This window comes from Seriola dumerili, unplaced genomic scaffold (genome assembly GCF_002260705.1).
Source record: "Seriola dumerili isolate Sdu_G_001 unplaced genomic scaffold, Sdu_1.0 BDQW01000127.1, whole genome shotgun sequence".
Lineage (NCBI taxonomy): Eukaryota > Metazoa > Chordata > Actinopteri > Carangiformes > Carangidae > Seriola > Seriola dumerili.
Window position 1 is genome coordinate 769,359 of NW_019174382.1, and position 10,817 is coordinate 780,175.

At 43.1% G+C, this 10,817-nt stretch overlaps 1 protein-coding gene across 1 annotated transcript in view; it reads left to right on the top strand.

Moving 5' to 3' along the window:
- Positions 1-256: 256 nt before the first annotated feature.
- Positions 257-10,817, top strand: part of tjap1 (tight junction associated protein 1) — a 34,965-nt gene continuing 24,404 nt past the window's right edge. The window contains exon 1 of the mRNA XM_022748669.1: positions 257-367. The gene's annotated coding sequence lies outside the window, so the exon portion shown is untranslated. The remainder of the gene's footprint in view (positions 368-10,817) is intronic.

Sequence of the window (10,817 nt, forward strand, 5' to 3'; positions counted from 1 at the left end):
CGGGTAAAGATGGCGACAGCTGAGCGGAGCAGTAGATCAACTTTATCCTCCCGGCTCTGACTGGATTCTCCACCCGGCTAACGGAGCTTCTCAGCCGGCCACTTCTCCTCCAGCCACCCGCTGCTCGCTGCTGCTGCCGTCGGCTCCGCGCTCGGATCTCCTCCGCAGCCGGACCTCAGCGCTCCTCCCCGGCCTCGGATCGGTTCGGAGCTCCCCCTCCCTCTCCCTCCTCCTCCCTCCCTCCCTCCCTCCTCGCCCCGCCGGAGGAGCAGACCGGGAGCTCCAGCTAAAGTTTCCTCTCGTCTCCGCTCTCCGGGATTTGTTGGCTGAGATAACCCGGGCCGAGCCGCGCTAACCGCCCTCTCAGGTAAGCTCAGAGCGGGTTCGCCGTAGTCACGGAGGAGTGTGTGGAGGCTTTGTGTCGGTCTGGTCGGTGCTGGTCGGTGTGTGACAGTTGGGTGCAGCTTGTTGTGCGGTGAACTGGGCCACAGTGAGACCGGGAGCGGGATCGGGTCTCCGCGGGTTTATCCCGGTTTAACGGACTGTTGGAGGGTGGTGTCGGTGTCGGTGTCGGTGTCGGTGTTCAGGGACGGTTCGGCCCCCGGTGTCAGGCTGAGACAGCACCGCTGTGTTTTGGCGTAGCCCCCCCCCCCCCTCTCGAAAACCTGTCAGGCAGTACTGAGGGCAGCAGCGTCAGGTTCTTGTTTGTAGTGACACCGAATACACACACACACACACACACACACACACACACACACACACACGTCCTCTCCGCGGAGAAACACGCACCTTGGTCATTTTCTCAGATACACCTGCAGCTCCAATCAGGAGCCTTGATTCCTTCTTGGACAAAGTGACAGGTTTCACAGGGGCCTCGGGGGGGGGGGGGGGGGGCAGCTTCATGACTGATGTCAGAAACTAAGAGCGGAGCCTCACAGATGCTGATGGACAAGTTTCAGTTTTTATGTTTTAAAAACATTAAAACTCATTAAAAGACCTGAAAATCTTCCAGTCCATAATGATCCAGTGAAGTCACCTGGTAGACCTGGACCTGGTAGACCTGGACCTTGTAGACCTGGACCTGGAAGACCTGGACCTGAGTCCTGGAGGAGAGTCTTGACTCATCCTCAGATCACTTGTTTGTTTGGAGCTTCTGTACTTTTTTTTTTTTTTTTTTTTTAAGTGAATTCACTGATGAAGAATCTGAGGTCACAATCAGCTGATCCAGACACAGGTGTTTATTCGTTGTCATGGTGATTTACAGGCGTGTGTCTGTGGGGTGGGGGTGGCTGCTCTGCCCCTTTTTGCTGCAGAATAAACCACTTATTTATGTTGTTGATACGTTTGTTGTTGTTGTTGTTGTTGTTGTTGCTGTGGAAACGTCTCTGCAGGCTGCAGAAGATCTGACGTCCTCCATGTGCTGAGAGGTATTTGATTCCTGTGTCACAGTGTGTGTGTGTGTGTCAGACATGTCACCTGTCCTACAGGTAAAACTGGATCATTTCAACTCAGTTATCAGAGCTGAAATAATTTATTGATTAATTGTTTAGTTGATCGATAGAGAATGAGTCGGCTTCTATTTTAATAATTGATCATTTATGTTCATAATTTTGTCATTTTTCAAGCAGAAATGTCCTAAATGTTTCTGTTCCCGCCTCTTTAACGTTTCCTGTCTCTGTTGGTTTTGGACAAAATGAGACATTTGAGGACGTCGGGTTTTCTTGTTTTTACATTTTTTATTAATTTTTTTGACCATTTTCTGACATTTTTTTTTTTTAGATCAAACAATTAATTGATTTACTGAAACAATAATCAGCAAATCAATAGATGGTGAAAACTGTCATTATTAGTAAGAAGAAGAACTGGATGCTGCGTTCAGTGATGGTGTCACCTTCGTCCTCTCTGCGCTCAAACACTGAAAACACCTCACAGAGCATGCTCAGTAGAGTCCCCCCTCCCTCCACATTAACGGGATAAAATCATATCATTTAATTTAATTTCTAAATGTTTTTTCAGACTGAATGGATCAAATTCTGAAAATAAAACTCATCATTCTCCAGCTGCTTCTGTCTGTGACCAGTGCAGGTCACATGACACTGCAGTACTGAGTGTGGCCACTAGTCCAGAGCCACCTCACAGCCGTCGTTATTGATTAATCTGTTAATTATGTTCTTGATTAATTGATTGGTCTGTAATGTGTCAGAAAAAAATGCTCATGCTTACCCAGAGAAGTAACCATCATATGAAGATCCTCAGGTCCCTGAAGGCAACACATAAATCCTATAGCTTTATAATGTGATAAATACAAAACGGAGGACGCAAAGGTGTGTGATGTTCACTGACAGTACGGTGTGTGACATTACAGCTCCTTTTCATCTAGAGTTGCAGTGATCAGTCAATTATTCAATTAGTCCATCAACAAAATATTTTGATAATCAATTAACTGTTTTAGACATTTTTTTAAGCAAAAATATCACGTTTCTGTTTTCAATTTTGTCACATGATAATAAACTAAATCAGTTTGAGTCTGAAACTTCACTCAGATATTTGAAGACATCACATTGGATTATGGGAAATTAATGAAATGAATATGACTTCAAACAATTAACAATTAATTTCAATTAATTATTGAAATTAAAATGAAAACAATCAATTTCATCAACAGAAACTGTTGATGTGTGTTCAGTGAGCTGTGACTGTCTGATGCTTTCAGGTTCTTCAGTAAACACCTGTACTGTGCAACAGGTGAGTCATAGAAGAGAAGTTCAGTTCTTTGTGACTCGAACAAATTTTCCAAAAATCTTTGTTGTGACTTTCAAAAAAAAGAAAGAATCAGGTGACACAGGAAGTTAAATCTTCCCCTGCTGTGGATGAACTTTGACCCTCAGCTCCAGCTCTGACACATCATCAGGTCAGTGGTTGTCAGGGAGACCATCATCACGGTGTCGATGGGTTGTGTGAAGATGTGTTCAGACGGAGTGTCGCGCATCAGGAAACAGTCGCAGAGGAAACATCAGCTTCTCTTAAACATCATTAACTGGTGATGTTGATTAAAACTCCTCCAGCTGTTCCAGCTGTTCTGATGCAGTTTTCTGCATCCTCAAAGACTCTTCAAACATCTGGATGAAAAATATTTAAGTAAAGAAATATAAGAAAAGATCTTCAGCCTGTTGTAACTGTTTTTTATTGTTCGAAACAAACAAACTGAGACAGTTGTTTACAACAGCTTGTTGTGGGTTCTTCAGTTTATTAGTTGACGAATAAAACCAGTGAAACTATTTCCTGAAACTATGAATCTGCTTCATAAGAGAAACGGACATGAAGAAACCTGCTCGCCTAGCAACAGTTCCTCCGTAGACCAGACCGTCTCATTTCAGTTCGGTCTTCGCGGTCTACGAAGGACCACACCTTCGCAGGCTGCATTCTCTGCAGGATGCGTCGCCTGAATTGACTTGAAATTTGACTTGAAATGAATAAAAATCCCAGCATGCATTTCACTCTAACCAGTGACAGTGATGGAGGATATAAGAAAGACTCACAGCTGTTACTGTGTCATTAGATTAAGGTGGTGACGCAAAGAGAAAATCCTCGTTAGACCAGACTGTCTCATTTCGGTTCGGTCCTCGCGGTCTATGAAGGAAGTGACCCCTGAACTGGGACACAGCTTCTGTCTCAGTCACTGTAAATGTCTCATATACATTAAGGTCAGCGCCGTGAAATAAACCCCAGCAGGAGCAGCTTACTGATAAGATATTGGCGTTACTGATCAGGTATTGATCAGTGCTGCTCTCTCAGCAGCAGATCAGTCTCTGTGTGTCGAGTGTTTTTGAGGCAGAAGAGTCTTTAAATAGAAACCGTCTGTCGTCTCTCTGGGATCAAAACTTCTAAAGCTTTTTCTTGGTTTATTTTCCGTCTTGTTTTTTCTTCTGTTCTCTTCAGATTCATGTTGTTTCTCCAGCCGTGAGTTCACATTAAGAGACAGATGGGTTTATGTGTTTGACAGAGTAGAACAAAAAACACAGGTGGAACTATTACACTTTTAAAGTGTTACCATGGTGTCAAACGACACGTGTGGCCCAACATGTCCACTTCCTGTATGATGCGTTACAGATAATATGTGATTATGTGATTGTGTATATGTGTTTATTAAGGACTAAAGTTATGGAGGATTGAGGGCGTGGCTTGTTTGAGTGACAGGTGGGTGACACATGATCATCATCAATTATCAATAGATTATCACCAGGTTATTACTAGGTTGACAGGTTATCACCGGGTTATCACCAGGTTAAAAGGTTATCACCAGGTTAACAGGTTATCACTAGGTTAACAGGTTATCACCAGGTTATCACCAGGTTAAAAGCTTATCACCAGGTTAACAGGTTATCACTAGGTTATCACCAGGTTATCACCAGGTTAACAGGTTATCACTAGGTTATCATTAGGTTAACAGGTTATCACCAGGTTATCACCAGGTTAACAGGTTATCACCAGGTTAACAGGTTATCACTAGGTTAACAGGTTATCACCAGGTTATCACCAGGTTAAAAGCTTATCACCAGGTTAACAGGTTATCACTAGGTTATCATTAGGTTAACAGGTTATCACCAGGTTATCACCAGGTTAACAGGTTATCATCAGGTTATCATCAGGTTAACAGGTTATCACTAGGTTAACAGGTTATCACTAGGTTATCACCAGGTTATCACCAGGTTAACAGGTTATCACTAGGTTATCATTAGGTTAACAGGTTATCACCAGGTTATCACCAGGTTAACAGGTTATCACCAGGTTATCACCAGGTTAACAGGTTATCACTAAGTTATCACCAGGTTATCACCAGGTTAACAGGTTATCATCAGGTTATCATCAGGTTAACAGGTTATCACTAGGTTAACAGGTTATCACCAGGTTATCAAAAGGTTAACAGGTTATCACCAGGTTAACAGGTTATCACCAGGTTATCACCAGGTTAACAGGTTATCACTAAGTTATCACCAGGTTATCACCAGGTTAACAGGTTATCACTAAGTTATCACCAGGTTATCACCAGGTTAACAGGTTATCACTAAGTTATCACCAGGTTATCACCAGGTTAACAGGTTATCACTAAGTTATCACCAGGTTATCACCAGGTTAACAGGTTATCACTAAGTTATCACCAGGTTATCACCAGGTTAACAGGTTATCACTAAGTTATCACCAGGTTATCACCAGGTTAACAGGTTATCACTAAGTTATCACCAGGTTATCACCAGGTTAACAGGTTATCACTAAGTTATCACCAGGTTATCACCAGGTTAACAGGTTATCACTAAGTTATCACCAGGTTATCACCAGGTTAACAGGTTATCACTAAGTTATCACCAGGTTATCACCAGGTTAACAGGTTATCACTAAGTTATCACCAGGTTATCACCAGGTTAACAGGTTATCACTAAGTTATCACCAGGTTATCACTAGGTTAACAGGTTATCATTAGGTTATCACCAGGTTAACAGGTTATCACCAGGTTATCACTAAGTTAACAGGTTATCACCAGGTTATCAGGTTATCACCAGGTTATCACCAGGTTAACAGGTTATCACCAGGTTATCATCAGGTTAACAGTTTATCAACAGGTTAACAGGTTATCACCAGGTAAACAGGTTATCATCAGGGCATCATCAGGTTAACAGGTTATCACCAGGTTAGCAGGTTATCACCAGGTTATCACTAAGTTATCATGAGGGAGGGAAACTACATAAGAAAAGTCTTGTTGTCCTCTGACAGTTCCTTCAGTCTGTTTCTGACCTTTAAGAAACTTGTTGCCGCCATTTGTATCGGCAGGGGCTGATGGGAAACTTTGACCGGGAGTTGTTGTAAAAACATCATGAGGTTTGGTTGAATGTCAATGAACTCACAGCCCTGCTGTTAATGTCCATCTGACCCGCAGTCAGGTCAGAGGTCAGAGGTCAGGGAAGTGTTTCCTCTGGATGTTTGAAGCTGCACAAAAACAAATCACTGTTAAATGTCACTTCAAATGTCACACACCTGCTCTGTGTGTGTGTGTGTGTGTGTGTGTGTGTGTGTGTGTGTGTGTGTGTGTGTGTGTGTGTGTTTGTCTGATTGTTCTACAGTTTGTTTGTCTCTCTGATCTTCACGTCGTTGCATTTAAACACATTCAAACACAAACTGTATTAAAAGCTGTTTCCTCTGATTATCTGTAATGAGAGGTGAACAGTGACCCTGCTGGTTAATGAGCTCCTCCACAGCCTGTTCACATCCAGCCTGAACCTCCACCTTCACCCTGAGACCGTTTCACAAACATCATGATAACAAACTCAGACTGTGCAGCTGCTTTTCTTTGTCTTTTTGTGTGTTTTTAAATCAGACTTACAGGTGAAACAGGTTCCAGACACATGATCTGACTCCGATCAAAGACTCAGATTTTAAAGTGTAAGTTTCTTATATTCTACAGATCCCACGCTGCAAGTCACTTTTATTACCGATTCATTTATTATTAAATTTTCCCAGAGTCCAAAGTGTCACTTCAGATGTGTTTTTTTCTCAGACCAACAAAAACTCTTCTGTAGCTTCTCATTTCACTTTTGTGAAATTCTGATTTGTCCAATCTTCTGAAAAACCACCTTGTGTGAGTAAAACATTTTTTTGTTTCCATTCCTCGTTTTTAAGTTCGCAATTTCAAATTGCACGTTAAGCAAGTTAATGGAAGCACACCTGGTGACACAGTGGAGGAGCAAACTCCAACACCTCTGTGACGTCACCCATAGGTGTCTGAAGCTCAGAGTGAGCTGCTCCACCATCGCCATCTGGGCAGTGTCTGACTCCGCCCCCTAACTCCCAGCTAGTCCAAATATGGTCAGAGAGGAGGGGCGTGTGTGGAGCTGAGACTTTGATGCATGTCGGTTTGTGGCAATCATACGATCACCCATCTGACAGTCAAAGAGGCCACGCCCTCATTTCTCCATAACTTTGGTCCTTAATAAAATGTAAACAGGTGAGTTATATAAACAGTTGTCATGACTCCCATTTTAACATTTTAACATGAGAGTCTATGGGTATTGACTCACTGTCTGAGCCAGACTCTAGTGGCCGTTAGAGGAACTGCAGGTTTTTGTTCTTCATTTTTCCGCCTCGGAGGTTGATACTTGGTAAATATGTAAATATTTGTCATACTGTGAAACTGAAACCAGAAAGTGTTCGGATGAAGAATTACTCAGATGATCAGCTCATTATCAAAATAATTTTATATTGAATATTGAATCAGAAACTAGTTTATTGCCAAGTAGGTTTTCATATAGGAGGAAAGGAGTTCACTGCCTGTTGTGGTGGATAAGGATCAGAAATAAACAGAGGAGGAGAACATTTTAAAATTTAAAATGAAAATAAGTATATGATGTCAGCTTTAGTTTGAAGAGTCAGTAAGACACAAAAAAGTTCCCATATTACAAACACTTCAGTTTTATTTCACGTAATATAGAAACAGTGTAAACAGACAGTTTTCCATCTCCACAGTGTATTTCCTATTTCATGTGAACAGTGACTCAGTGTTTGTGTGTCGTCCATATTTACTAAATCAGTTTCTATTTTCATCCTCAGAGTGAAGTCGTAGAATAGAAACAAAATGCTGCTGATTTTCTTTCACTCAGACGTTAAACAAACCAAGATTTGTTTGTCAGATTAATGATCTTCATCTCTCTCCTCCTCCTCAGTGTCTCCTCAGACTCTGAGCAAACACACAGTCTCAACAAACTCAGCTGTTCATTATGAAAACCAGCTCATCAGAACCTCAGCCAATCAGCTGCTGCTCTGTGTCGTCACTGATAATAGTTGTTGTTGTTGTCGGAGCAGAAACTGAGATGATGTCATCAGATTATTTGTCTTCATGTGTCGGTATATGACTCAGTCCTATAGAGCTATACTGGTCTGTTGCTAGGAAACAGTCTGGGTCTGTTTCTCTGTCAGGTCGGCAAATACCAACAGGAAGTGAGGTCTGAAAGAAAATCTGGACAGGACCCGAACCTGAGGATGATGATGATGGCGGTCCTTCATCAGCTGACTGAGTGACACCCCTGGGTTCAGAATAACCCGTTTGAAATTGACGAATCCGGACTCTGCTGCTCTGGACTCTGCTGGTCTGGACTCTGCTGCTCTGGACTCTGCTGGTCTGGACTCTGCTGGTCTGGACTCTGAGAGAGCTGATGAGAGAGCGACGTGTGTGTGAATGTGTGTGTGGAGGGTTAATGAGCAGATGGACCCACACCATTTGTGTGAAGTTAAATCACACTCACTTCACTGTCCTCATTAAACTGTGTGTTGTGTTTGGGTGGGTGCGTGTCACAGAGGGAATCTGAGCTGTTTGTCCGGCTTCGTTCACCTTGTTCAGGTGTGTGTTTCAGTCTCAGGTGGGGTGCGTTTGGTTTCTTGTTCAGGTGAGACAGTGACATCAGACTGAAGCTCCATGTTTCTCTGGTTCTCAGCTTCGTCACTAAGACACAGATGTCCCCGATAAAGTCTGAGACAAAGGACGAAACTGTCCACACTGACCAAGTGTTCTGAGATTGTTACACAAATAAACCTAAAGAACAAAGTTGACTGATATCAGGAGGTTTATTTCATATGGTTTCATGGTAAATTCATGATAATTTAAATTCACACAGTTGTTAAAATGATTAAAAATGCAATTAATAAGTTGTTAAAAAATTCATAAGAGGTGTGTAAAATAATTTTTGTTTGGAAAATTAAATTATATTTAGCCTTATATTTAAGGCTTTGTTTTATTTTAAGTAATGAGACATGTCCAGAGTTTAGCAATGGGTATGACCGTGGCATCGTGGATCAGAATCACCATGGATACAGAGGAAAGATTGACGGCTCCAAAATGATGTTGAGCATACATCCATTGCATATGATTTGTTATATTTTTGTATAATGATGTTAATGTGCCTTATTATGGACAGTGTGATACATTTTATCTGGTCTGAAAAATGAAGACCTGCTAAAAGCTGCAGTTCCTCTAATGACCACTAGAGTCTGGCTCCAACAGTGAGTCAGTCCTCATAGACTCCCATGTTAAAATGTCCAACAGAGTCAGACACTGCCAAGATAGCGACGGTGGAGCAGCTCACTCTGAGCTTCAGAAACCTGCGGGTGACGTCACAGAGGCGACGTCCATCTTTATTTACAGTCTGTGGTTTTTCTGCTGTAATATGAACATGAGGTGACTCGGGGTCACACAGGGCGAGACCAACATGGCGCTTCATCCTCCTGCTGTCCTGACGGAGGCGCCGTCCACTCCAGTGACGTCACCAACCTACTGATACAGAAACATCCTCGAACAAATCACTGGCTGATCTTTATTAGTGTGACGGTGCAGAAACAGCGTCACCACGGTGATGAGAGCAGAGCTGTAACAACATTAAGATACTGAAGTAGATAAAGCAGAGTGACGACAGGAAGCGGCGGGATGAAGGTCAGAGGATGATGAGCAGAGTCATCCCAGGTTTTATCCTCAGGAAGGTTTTTGTCTTTTAATCCGTCCACAGTCGGAGCAGCTCTGCATTCATATTTCATCACACTGGAGTCTCGTTGTGTTTGCTCCAGTGGAGCAGAAACGTCCTGTGTGCTGAGCTGAGTCAGCAGGGTCCATCTGGATCCACCGGGTCCGGGACACCGGATCCGGCTCCGGTTCAGTGAAGGAAGGAGGAATTAAAGGAACCCTGTGGAGCTTTTCACCACTGGGGGAGCTGTGGAGTTTGTCAGTTCAGATCCCGGTGCTGGTCTCGCTCGGTCCCTGTGATGAACGTTTGATGTTAACGTGGAGAAACAGCAGCAACAAAGAGACCAACACACGTCCTGAAATATTAAAAAAAATCTGCTGCAAATGTTTCATGAGGAGGAGAAAGCAGCGAGAGCACGGCGGCTGGGAGACACGGTTTCCTCCTGATCCAAGACTCTGTAGTCCTGTAGTGCAGCTTTGTGTGAGGGGCCCCTGACTCCTCGGGCCCCTGACTCCTGTATGGGGGGGGGCCTCACAGTAAACCATGTCAACATGTTTGTGACTCAGAAACAACAACGTGAACACAGACTCTTTGTTTCCATGAAAACCACAGAGAGATTTAAGGAAACAAGGAAAGAGGACGACATGAAGGGAACAAGGAGACAGTTTAGTCAGAGGACGGTCAAGGTTGTGTGTGTGTGTGTGTGTGTGTGTGTGTGTGTGTGTGTGTGTGTCAGCTGGTGTTTCTGTGTAGTTTAGTTTGACAAGACTGAAGGTGAAGACCAGGGTCAGTCCTGGTCTGGATCAGACGAGTCCACTTCCTCTGAAAACACAGAAAACCAAATGTTGATATTTTATTCATGAGTCGGACACAAGTGATGTCTGAGTCCGTCCTTGACTCGTCCTCATGTCTTCAGTGTTTCTGCTGGGGGTGTGTGTGTGTGTGTGTGTGTGTGTGTGTGTTTTTTTCATCAACATTTAATATGCAATTAATCAGTTAGTTACTGAGGCTGGAATAATGACTCTGTCAGGACACAGATAAACTTCTGTGTGGGTCTAGAAACAGAAGTGTGTCATGGGTAATGTAGTTCACATCCTTCTCCTTTAGTTTTAACTTTTACTTTCGGGAAGTTCATCCACTCACAACGGACTAAAAACTCCAATTAAGCAATTAAATATTTCACTTTTAACTGGTCAGTGGTTTGAATCCCAAACAGTCGGGAAGCAAGGTATTGCAGAGAGAGTGTGTGTGTGTGTGTGTGTGTGTGTGTGTGTGTGTGTGTGTGTGTGTGTGTGTGTGTGTGTGTGTGTGTGTGTG